Consider the following 12,451-nt stretch of genomic DNA (forward strand, 5'->3'; position numbering starts at 1 on the left):
GTAAGGTTAGGGGCAACCTAAAAATATAATTAACAAGAGGACTACATTTTAATGGTATATTGTTTCACAGGGTTTATTTTTATCCATTAAGCTATGCACTGACTTTTTTTTTTTTTATAACAGTTATTTTTGCAGTGAATCAGTAACCTAAACCCTTGTTTGAAGCTTTTTCAGTTGCACTGCTATAAAAATATATTTGCTTTAAAAGTTCCTCTCAAATTTGAAGAATCTTTTCTTTCAAAAAAAACAAAACAAAACCAAAAAACTGTCCAAAAGAGATTTTAATCCTACATAAGTGTGTATGACACACAGGCTTGTGCTGTGTACCCTGTGCAGTCCTTCCCACAGGCGGAGACAGCCTTGCTCTAATCTATGTCCTGTGCAGGTCTTATTTAAAGAGGCCATCCCTCTGCTATTTGTGTTTGATGTGCAACTGTAAAAATAAAGGCCATTCAGCTGGAGAGGACTGTGGTGAAATTATGCAACAGACGCCTATAGGCAATCTCCTGTGGAGAGACAGATGGATACGAAGGGCAGACCTGGAACCAAATAAGCTTACATGAAAAATAACAGTAATATTACATAAGCTCAGGTGTATTCTCTGACTTCATTTATAGTAATCCACGTTAACAGTATTAACTACATTTATTTGAAAGCTACATCATTCCTTCCAGTGACTCCTAGAGTAGATTAGCTGTAAAATCTCCCATGGCCAGCCCTTTTATATGATTCCCTAAAATTATTCCTAGGGGTTACAGTAATAGGCTGAGAACCAGAATTCAAATCCAACTGGCCACCCCTTGTGACCTTGAGCAAGACACCTCATTCTCCCACTGCCTCAGTTACCCCACTTATGAGTACATTTTCAAAGGAGTTATGCATGGAAAATTAGAATTCAGATGCATAAGTAGCCTGTATTTGCAATATCTGCTATTTTCTAAACATCAAAAATGCGTGCATATTTTTTATTTTGTGTGCACATTTATCTGCACAAAAAAGGGACAGCAGCCTAGGGGCCTTCTAGGAGGGAGGCATTGAAGCTGCTATTTTATTCGCCAAACACATCAGGCAACTTATTTGCATGATTTTACACCTGCTAATTATCTAGTGCAATTGATATCAGGCCTCATCTGTTGTCTGCTATTTTGGGATGGGAGTTCAGGATGAAGTACCAGGAGGGTCTCAATGAACTGGAGCCAGGCTGGGTGAACTGATGGAGGGTACTGGCAACTGCTGATTTCAAGTACGCATGCAATGCACATTTTGTCACACAGAGGCTTGTGCTGTGTACACCGTCCAATCCTGAAGACAGCCTTGCTCTAATGCTATGCACTGTGCAGATCTTATTTATAGAAGCTATTCATGTCTCTGTGTATAAATCAGGGTTTTATGTGTACATGTTATATTTTTTTTGCACATAATATATATATGTGTGTGTGTGTATAAAATAGATAAAGTAAGCGCTGTCAGTGCTTCAGAAATATTCCCACATACTGAGCTCAACTATGTGGCATTTTATAGAATTGTGCAGTAATCCGCTGCACAGTTTATAAAATACTAGAATAAATCTCTATGATTCCACTTGTGTACATAAATCAGTAACGTGAATAGGTTTGAAAGTTATCCTCTTAAATTGGAGCAGGGACTTAGAGAGTCTGACTTCTGTTAATGCTGTAAGCCACCTTGAATATCGCTTAGAAAGGCAGACTAAAAATCCCAAAATCCCTGCTGAGAGAGGTTGAAGTAACTGCTGAACCATTTTCTAATTCCTGGGAAGATAATCTGGCATTTTGAGAACTGTGCGTTCTCCTGCATGCCAGTTTTCTCTACCTTCCAAGGGAGAAGCTGCCTGTGGATGTGGATGGCTAGCTCTCTGCTCCGGCCATGTGACTTCCCTGGAACAATAGTGAATGCTGCTTCAACCCTTACATCAAACACCACTCCCTTAACATATCATCAGAAGCATTTACAAAACCAAAAAAAACAAGGTGAATAGTGAAAGAAACTGCCTTCAGGCAATAGACTCAGGCTGCCTGTTTGTCAGGATAATTATTTCTGACTCTCCATTTTATCAGCACAGGCAAAGCTCCAAAAAAAAATAAATTCCTAAATAAAATAAATATAATAAAAGCTCCCTATAGTCAGAAAAGTGAAAATGAGTTAATACTGGTTTGTTTAACCAGTGAATTCAATACAAATATAAATGAATGTACAAAAAAAACCTAAAAGTGGTAAAGTCTTGTAGTTATTTTGTTTGATGACAAAGAGGCATAGGATTTCATTAAGAAATGAAAACACCTTTATTGGAAAAAGAGACATTGTTTAAGCTACTACGACGACTACTAGCCACTGCAATGGGTGGGCTATCACCCTGGGTGCAAACATGAAGGAGTGTTCATTCTCCTTTTGAGTCTGGTTGTATGAGTCTGTGAACAGCCCAGCACCAAAAGCACCTCTTACCAGGGTGCCGTTTTGTCCAGTGACTGCCCTGACTACTACTCATTATTTCTAAAGCGCTGCTAGACATACACAGCACTGTACAGATACACATGGAGCTTACAATCTAGTCAAGGCACACATACAGGACAGACAAGAGGCTACAGAAAAATTATTTATTTCAGAAAAATGGTTCAAGTCAAGAAGACTAACAATAGGGAGAAGAAGAGTTTAAGATTTAAAAGCAGCCGCAGAATGATGGGGACTTTTTAGGCTGGATTTGAATGTGGCCAGAAAGGGAGCATGATGTACTAGCTCAGGAAGCCTCTTCCAGGCATACAGCACAACAGGATGGTCTGACAAGCACAATGCAGAAGCGAGGGTGTAGAGATAGTGGAGGCAGAGATGAATAAAACCTCGGTCAGCATTTACCATTCCTACGGTTCCTGCATGGAAACCGGCCTACGGAGTTGGCCACTGAAAAGTACAGATACAGCTGTGCGGTCAGCGGTAACCCATTTTGTAAGTAAAGTGCCCAATGCCAGCCATCGTTGAATATGTGATATGAGGTGTGTGTGGAAACTAGATGGACAGGGATCCGCATTCAAAAGTGGTTGTTTCATGCAATAAGTATGCGCTGTTTGTGTTTGTATGAACTATATAAAGGAAGGGTAATTTTCAGCAGCTCACCTAGGTCTACAGTTTGCATGTAAAAAGTACACACAGACTTTAGCCTGGATTTTCAAAAACCATATGAGATGAGACTAATGATCTAAATATGTATACCCTAAAGGAGAGGAGAGCAAGGAATATGACAGGGACATTCAACTATTATTTATTTATTTATTTATTTTTAATTTTTCTATACCGGTGTTCCTGTATGCAATACAAATCACATCGGTTTACATTGAAAACAGAACATAATAATTCACCTGGAGGCGGTACATGGAACAAGGTTACGGAACTTGGACCAGGGAAAACTATTCAAGCTTAACATTATAAATTTAGAACATTAAACAAGACTCTTAGGTATCAAGTCTCTTGGAACATCAAAATCTAAAAAATGGAGCGTAACTGTATAAATGTCACATGTGTCCTACAGCAGGGATTAGCTACGGTGTAATAGTAGTATGGTACATGGGGATTGCGACGGACATAAACGGTACCTAAAAATGTAGAGAAGAAATTCAGATAGATGCGAGCCAGTGGCTCTTGCTAGCTGGAAGCAAACCAAGAGCTCATGATCCTGGAAAAGCTTGGCTGAAGAGCCAGGTTTTAAGTTTCTTTTTGAATAAAGAGTGGCAGAGTTCTGGTCGGATGTCTGGCGGGAGCGCATTCCATTGAGCGGGGCCTGCTGTAGATATGGCACGTTTCTGAAGCGAGGATTTTGTTGAGGGTGCATAGAGTGTGCCTTTATATGCTCCTCTGATGGGCCTGGATGATGTGTGAGGACGTAGTTGGGTGCTTAAGTGGAGCGGGGAGATGTTGTGAATGGATTTATGGATGGTTATGAGCACTTTAAAGAGGATCCTGTGCTTAATGGGCAGCCAGTGGAGGAGTTTGAGTATGGGGGTGATGTGTTCTCTTTTATTTGTATTTGTATTTATATATTCACATTATTTATATCTCAAGGATATAAATAATGTGAAACAAGCAAACCTTTTTCAGAGGAAAGAATGCTCACTATGAGATTCCACGGGAATAGGCTCAGGAGACAGCATCAGAAAATATTCTTTCAAGGAAAGGGTGATGGATGCATGGAATGGCCTTCTAGTGTAGGTGGTGGAGACAAAAAAAACTTGATGGAATTCAAGACTTGTGAAGATGTGAAAGGAAACCAAGAGACCAAAAGGGGGTCCATGGCATTACAGCAGGAATGAAACTGGGCAAGCAAGATGGGCCTAATAGTCTTTATCTGCTGTTATATGCTTGTAAAGAATAGCCTAAATTAGATAGATTGTAGACCTGATATAACACACTCAAAGGTTAGCTCCCAATTTTTTCAATGTTAAAATACATATCTTGTTGTTTCATGATTTTTTAAAATTGATAATGATAGAATGCTGGTATTTTGTTCTTAGCAAAAAAAACCTCTGTTTTCATAAAATCTTTATTTCCAGCATCTAAAAAATTGTACAGCATAAGATTAGCATATCTTTCTTATCTATTACAGCAAAGTATATAAACTTGATATAAATTGGGGTCACTTATAATTTTTGATCCCATCGCCCGCTTTATATCGGGTCTACAGTGTAGTCTGAAGAAAGTTGTACTTGATGGAGTAATGTCTTTGTTGAACCAAAACTAATGGAACTATATATAAAGACGTGAGATGTGATTTTTGCATACAAAGTAGCTTAATTGCAGCTATAAACACATTAATCAAAGGAAAATAAGACATGTAACCTGGTTGAGTTGGGTGGTTGTGGGTTACATAGAAAGAGCAGATAGCGGCAGATCCTTCTAGTCTACCCAATTTCAGAGGAAATATCCAAGCTAAAAAAAAGGACCATTCTTTTATTGTTCTTTTTTTTAATTAACACACAATACTGTCATAGTACCATATCAAGGAGCTTGACAGCTTGACAGATCTTCAGATCTTGTGGGACTGAGACACTAATAGAAAATATAAAAAAAACATCTTTTCTCACAATAGCGCTAGCAGTAACAGCACTACTATGCTGAGCAAAGGGTTCATATTTCCAAGAGCTAGAAGACTTTGATAGAGATGTAAGACGGGATCTATTGAGATCAGACACAGACAATTTATGTATGCCTTATGGAATAAGGTAGGCATCCCCTGTTACTGATTGGTTTTTCCAGTACATTCAGCCCATGCATCCATTAAAGTGGTTGTGTGTCCTATATTAAGGCTTCACTTTTATTATGTCTTTGTTGCTCAGTGCCAGCTGTGTTGATCCCTGAGGGATGTAAAGGTTTGCAGGTTTTCATAGAAGAAATATACCTGCAGTTGCTGAAATGTCACTGATAATTTAAAGGACAGCATCCTAAACTGAGGGGGCTACTTTTGAACAAGTAAGCTTCCTAATAAACTGACTTCAAAATCCAGATGCTGGATGCACCCGTCAGTGATGTTGGCTTGTCCGCCTCTTTGGCAGACCAAGGGACAGGCTGCCATCATAGACTGCTTCAGCTGCTGGGTGGGTGCAAGTCGAAAGCTTCCAGCAACTAAAGAATACGGTTGTCACATCCCATTGCCAGCAAACTTATTTTAAGTTAAAACAGCATTGAGCTTGATGCCAGGGCTAAATATACTGGAAAAACCCATCAGTAACATGGGATGCCTACCTTATTTCATAAATTGTATGTGTCTTTAATTGAAGATCAGGAAGGGAAATCGGAGACACTAAGTAAGAGAGAGAGAGATTTCACATGGAAAACCAAGTGGAAGGCGAGGCATGATAGCAGTCACAGGCTTCTGATGGCTCAGTCACTAGGCTACGGTGCCAGCTCATTGGAGGTTCCATTGAAGTCAAGAAGGGAAATACTGCAGGAGAAAGCAAGAACCTGCCAAATTCTATATAAAAGTAATATGATGCAACTTAAAAAGAAAATGCATGCAAAACCCCATTTACTGTATGGCATGCACATATACAGTATGGCCTCATTTTCAAAAGGACTTATGCACATAAAAGACAGGCTTTTGAAAATTGGGGGTATAAAAGTATGCATAGAAGCGATTCTGAGCATACTTTTAAGTGCACTAGAAAGAGGTTCCCGGGGCAAAATTGAGGCAGGGAAATAGTTACATGCATACTTTTGATTTTTGAAAGTATTTATTTATTTATTTATTTAGGGTTTTTATATACCGACATTCTCGATATACATATCGAATCAAGTCTGTTTCCATAGAACAAAACTGTCGCTGGTAAGGCGTTACATTAAACAAAGAACAGGGTATTGAACAAAAAACGTACGGCGTTACATTAAACAATAAACAAAGAATTGAACAATAGAACGTAAATCAATAAATATTAAATATTGAATATGAAATATAAAATAGACTACAAAATTTGTCAAATAACATGAATAAATGGTACGGTTAACTGCAAATAATTGGTAGGTAAGGTTGAAATGTACTGGTTGGGGTATACAGGTGACAGTGAGCACTATTGTAGGGCTAAATATGGGAAGAGCATGAGCTAGTGAGCTAATGCATCAATAAAAGGTCTAACATAGCAAGAGGACTGTCCAAATATGGCGTGTTCGGGTCCTGAGGGTATATGGGCAGTCATGGACTTTGTATTGAGCTATTTTGCTCTTTGACCGGTGTCTAAGTGTTCTTGCGATTCCGGAAAGGCTTGTCGGAAGAGCCACGTTTTTAGGTTTTTCTTGAAAGTTAGATGGCAGGTTTCTAGTCGAAGATCTGGCGGTAATGAGTTCCAAAGGGTGGGCCCGGCTGTGGAGAGTGCTCGTTTAGCTAGTGAAGTTTTAATCGGGGGAGCATGTAAAGAACCTTTGTAATTATATCTGATAGGTCTTTTTGATGTGTGAAGGCGGAGTTGCGAGATAAGATTTAGGTGGGCGCTGCCCATAATATCCTTGTGGATCATTGATAAAGTCTTGAAGGTGATTCTAGCTTTTATAGGAAGCCAGTGGAGGTAGTGCAGAATTGGTGTGATGTGGGCTCTTTTGTTGGTGTTAGTGAGTAACCTCGCCGCAGCGTTTTGTACCATCTGTAAGGGTTTTATCGATGAGATCGGAAGACCTAGCAGAAGAGAGTTGCAGTAGTCCAACTTGGACAGAATTATAGACTGAACTACTAAACGGAAGTCACTGAAGTGAAGGAGTGGTTTCAGATTTTTGAGCACTTGGAGTTTGAAGTAACATTCTTTTGTTGTGTTGAGAATGAAAGATTTAAAGTTGAATTGATTGTCTAGGCGCACCCCTAAGTCTCTGACAGAAGGTGAGTGGTTAATGGGTGGTATTGTGGCTTGTGTTGAGCTTTGGACGTTGAAGAGAGTGTGGTTTTCGTCAGGAGAGATGATGAGGATTTCTGTTTTATTTGTGTTGAGTATAAGGTTCAGGCTGGATAACAGGGAATTGATGGATAGTAAGCAGTTGTTCCAATGATCCCAAGTTTTTTGCAGTGATTCTGTGATGGGAAGAAGTATCTGAATGTCATCAGCGAAAATATAGTGCTTTAGCTTGAGGCTGGAGAGTAGGTGGCAGAGTGGAAGCAGGTAAATGTTAAAAAGGGTAGGGGAGAGCGATGAACCCTGAGGTACTCCTCTGATTGATTTGATAGGAGGTGATTCTACGTTATTGATCTTGACTTTGTAGAATCTATTTTCTAGGAATGATTGAAACCACTTGTGAGCTTCTCCTTGGAGTCCTATCTCTGATAGCCGCTCGAGGAGGATGGCATGATTAACTGTGTCGAATGCGGCGGATAGGTCGAGAAGAGCGAGGAGGTATGATTGTTTTCTTTCAAGGTTGAGGAGGATGGTGTCAGATAGTGATGTTAGTAGAGCTTCTGTGTTTTGTGATTTCCTGAAACCGAACTGAAAGGGGGAGAGTATATTGTTCTCCTCCAGGTAATCTGACAGTTACTTGTTGACGAATCTTTCCATCACTCTTGAGATTAGGGGTAGGTTGGCGATGGGGCGGAAATTCGCAGGGTCTGTTGTTGGCAAGTTAGGTTTTTTTAGTAAAGGTTTCAGAATGGCTATTTTGAGTTGTTCTGGGACCTTTCCTTGAGTTAAGGAGCAGTTAATGATGTTTGCTAATGCTTTGGAGATGGTGTTGGGAGTAGATAGTAAGAGATTGGAGGGTATGGTGTCCAGTGGGTGAGAGGATGGTTTAAGTTTATTGAGGATGATTTCAATTTCCAAGGATGATGGGGTCTCGAATGATGATAAGCTGCATTTTTTGTTGTGTGTTGAGGTGCTAGGGGGTGTTGCTGTCAGATGTTGGGTGGAGATTGCGATTGAGGTGCTAGGGGTATACAGGTAAATCTACATGTACATATTTAAATTTGCTAATGAGTGGGGGAGGGGAGCAGAGGGGTTTGAGGAGGCCCTGGCTCAGCAAACAAACTCAAACCGTGAATGAAAATCCTTGCTGTGTACATCCTTAATGGTCTCCAGAAATGGACACATAATTCTAGGTGAGGTCTCACCAACTACTTGTATAGTGGAATTATCATCTCCTTCTACTAGATGCCCTCCCTTTTGCATGCCAGAATCACTCGACTTATATGATCCTCAGATAGTCATTTGAATACATCTGTAAGTATCAGAACTTCCCTAAACATGTCTCTTACTACACAAAAGAAAGAAGCATGTTTATGTTATGGCAAGCACTGATCAATCACTGGCAACACTGTGGGGCAACTAAACACCAGTAGTGATGACGGAGGTAGCAAATTCCTACCCCATGGAGATTGTGCAGGTTAAGTGACAGCGTAATGGTCTTACCCCTGAATGCCCACTGGGACCCTCTTATATGCATTACTCTAACTGCAGAGAATCTGGGACAACTGAAGCAGTTGAGTGTTTTTGGGAGTGTGGTTTGAGCAACTGCCATCCCTTAGGAAGGTGTTTCTTGATATTTTCGGGCTGCCAAGTCAGAACAGTCACAGTCTTATTCACCATTATAGTCTTTCTATTCAAAGTTAGCAGACCCTGGCATAAAGAAAGTGAAGATTTGCACTTCAAAATGAAAGCAACTACTGTAAATGTGGATGTCCAGGTAGACAAGAGACCTATGCATGAGACTGAGATATGCGGTGCATGCCTAAGAGAAATGTGTGTGTGTGTGTGTGTGTGTGTGTGTGTGTGTGATTACTCATGTTATTTTGAGATGTATGAGACTATGTATCTGGACTCTTAAGATACAAGCTAGTGGAATGAAATGAACCCATGATCTGTGCCCTGAGGTTGCTGGCAGCTCACTGCCAATACAGTCTGCCAGTTTTGGTGAACCACAGACCTTTGCTACAACAAGATTCAAAGAGGTGGCAGGGAACACGGTACAGTAATAAGACCCACCTCGGACTGAGGAGGCCACAAAGCTTGATGTAACATTAGTATCTTCCCTAATTACTGCCACCTTGGAAAAAAAACCCAAAAGAGAATGCCTAGCAGAGCACAGTACACCCAGAGGCAGATTTCGAAAATCTGGCCCAAGGTGCACAATTGTTCACCCCCTTGCACGCGCCGACCCCTGATTTTATAACTTGTGCGTGCCTGTGCGCTCAAGTTATAAAATCGGGTGTACATGTGCGTGCGCCGGGTAGCGCGCGCACATGTAGCCCATGCACATCTTTTTAAAATCTACCCCTTAGAGAACACAAAGACGCAAACTAACATGTCAACTACATTGTGAAATCTTTTTTTTTTTAAAACAATTTATAACGGAGGCATCAGGCAATAAATGATTGCAGGTCATGAAAGGACAGTTTGAGTCAGTCCTGATTTTGTCTGATTGCATGTTCAGATCTGTAGTCCCTAAGATAAACAATTTTCTACAGGCAAAGGGGCAAATCCTGAATGGGCTCAGCCCACGCCTTATGATTCAGATGTTTCTGGTAATCCTGATTCACCAGATAATTTTATAGTTTATGCTCCCACTCCCACATAAACACTCTTATCAGAACACAAGGAGATAGATCCCACACTACAATGTAATCAGACTATTTTGTGGGAGCTAGGGTTGCAGGGGTAGTGGGTGAGAGGGGATTCCTCATGCAGTTCATCTTTGGAGTCAGAAAAAGAATATTTATTGGACTTACTGGTTGATTAGGTACTATTTATGGAGGAGCAACAGTAATGAAGGGAACGTGAAAATATTTCTTGTAGGAGCTATGCTAGATGTTTGTGTTATAGCTATGATGAATGGCCTGTTTCATTTTTATTGTATATGGAATATAATTCAATAAAGCTTTTTATTTAAAAAATAAAACACCGAAGGCCAAATTTTAAAGCCCAGTCAATGTGCGTAAAAACCGGGGGATATATGCGAGGCGGGCCGCGTGCGTGCTGAGTGCATTTTAAAAACGGCCCGGCCAGGCGCATATCTCCTGATATGCGCAGAAGTGCCGGGCTTAGTGAAAGGGGGCGGGCCGGCAATATTAAAATCGGGCGCGTGGGAATTGTATTTTATGACATGCGCATGGCGACACGGGCATGTTATAAAATCGGTGCATCCATGTGCGCGCACCGGGAACCACGCGCCTTTTAAAATCTAAAATCTAGCACCCCAGGAAAACTTCAAAGCAGTCAGTGAAGGAATGAGATATCTATCCATATCTTTAAAAAAAACCCAAAAAAAACACTACACAACCTTCCTGCAGTGTTTAATAGTGAAAAACCGTTATCTCTTCACTGCTATCTCATTCTCTTGCTACTGGTCAGCTGTGGCAAATCTTAATTACTCAGATGCAGGTCTCCCAGTCCAGTTAACCACTTAACACTGGCAAATAGTTCATAAATCAACTGCCAATTTAAAAGCCTAAAATAGCCACTCAGTGAATCACTCATTACTGAGAGCCAGAGAACAAACAATGACCCAAAGGAGCCAGCTTTATTCACTACATTAGAAGGCCAAAATATCTCACTACAAAAGAATGAGAGAAAGAGGAACAGAAAGAGAACTACAGAGAGGAAGAGCTGGGAAGCTTTGCAGGGATATTCAGTGCTGCAGCTGCACTCTTGAATACAATGGTCTTCTTAACGATAGCTGGGTAAGTTTATCCGGCTAACTTTAGGACAGCTTTCTGGCAGGACCAGAGTTAGCCACATAACTTATCCGGGTAACCTAACTCCTCCTAGAAATGCCCCTGGAATGTCTCTGCATTATCTGCCTAACGTTTAGCCAGGTAAGCTCCCAATATATTCAAAAGTGTTGTGTCCGTCGGTTCCCGACGCCCTCTCTCCGCCCTCCTTACCTCTTTGGTGACTCCCTCTTCGCCCGCGGGAAGATTGGTAGCCGCGGCGTCCTTCTTAAGTCCTCCTGCGTCCCCGGACCGGCACGCGCTGCAACCTGCCATGTTTCCTGGAGGCCTAGGGGGGCGCGCGCGGCGCAACCCCCGACTGAAGTACCGGCGATGGCGCGAACCTTAGGGGCGTCCACATGAGATGACATCACCCGCAACAGATGGAGTTAGCAAGGGGTTTCTCTACCTAAGCTACTCTGCCTCCTCGGACTATCCAGGGGTACCCGCTCCTCGGGGGCCTCACTCTCTCTCTTACTTTGTAGATTGCAGTCTGTAACCGGTACTCACTCCTCGAGAGCCCTCGTTCCCAGACTTGCTCCATATTCTCTTCTGCCTGGAAGTCATCACTGCCAACTACATCAGTGAGTTACCATCGCTCTCTCAGAGCTTTCCCTGGAACCAGGTACTCGCTCCTCGAGGGCCTATTCATTCCAGCTCCTGGGCTTCTATGAGACATTGTGTGAGTGTTTCCATCAGGTTCGGTACATGAACTCTGCATACCCTGCCTACTCACTATATTTCAGTTTCTCTACAGCTCAGCCTCCATGGATCGCTGTCCCAGTATCTGAGGGACTACAGCCCAGCCAGGCATTCCAGCTCACTACTGCCACCTCTGGTGGTTCAGTATACTGTCTAATAAAAGAGCTAGTGTGTGTCTGTCTCCTAACTCTGAGCCTGACCAGTGGTCCCTCTCGGGATCTTCCCCTGGGGGTGTGGTCATCTGCCACTGGTCCAAGGATCCACCCACAACTCTTCTAAATAACATCAGATTGCTAACTCCCTAGCAGATTGTTAACTCCTAACAGAACAGATTGCTAACTCCATGAATCCGGCACAACTTAATGCCTTGCAGGCCATACCGGGCCTGGCCCAGCGCATTGTGGAGCAGCAGGACACCTTGGAGAAACTTACTGCAGCATTTCATCAGCTACACACAGAAGGCTTAAAGCACAGCCTCCAATCAAGAAGGTCAGTCACCGGAGGTAACTTTGAAGACTGCTGGCGACTCCAATCCGCTTTTCCGGAGAAATCCAGAAGACCCGGGGCTTTTTGAAC

At 41.9% G+C, this 12,451-nt stretch overlaps 1 protein-coding gene across 2 annotated transcripts in view; it reads left to right on the forward strand.

The window, feature by feature from the left end:
* The window catches only part of TGM2 (transglutaminase 2), a 72,495-nt gene that overhangs the window by 319 nt on the left and 59,725 nt on the right, over positions 1-12,451 (forward strand). The window lies entirely within an intron of this gene.

This window comes from Rhinatrema bivittatum, chromosome 8, assembly GCF_901001135.1.
Source record: "Rhinatrema bivittatum chromosome 8, aRhiBiv1.1, whole genome shotgun sequence".
Classification (NCBI taxonomy): Eukaryota; Metazoa; Chordata; class Amphibia; order Gymnophiona; family Rhinatrematidae; genus Rhinatrema; species Rhinatrema bivittatum.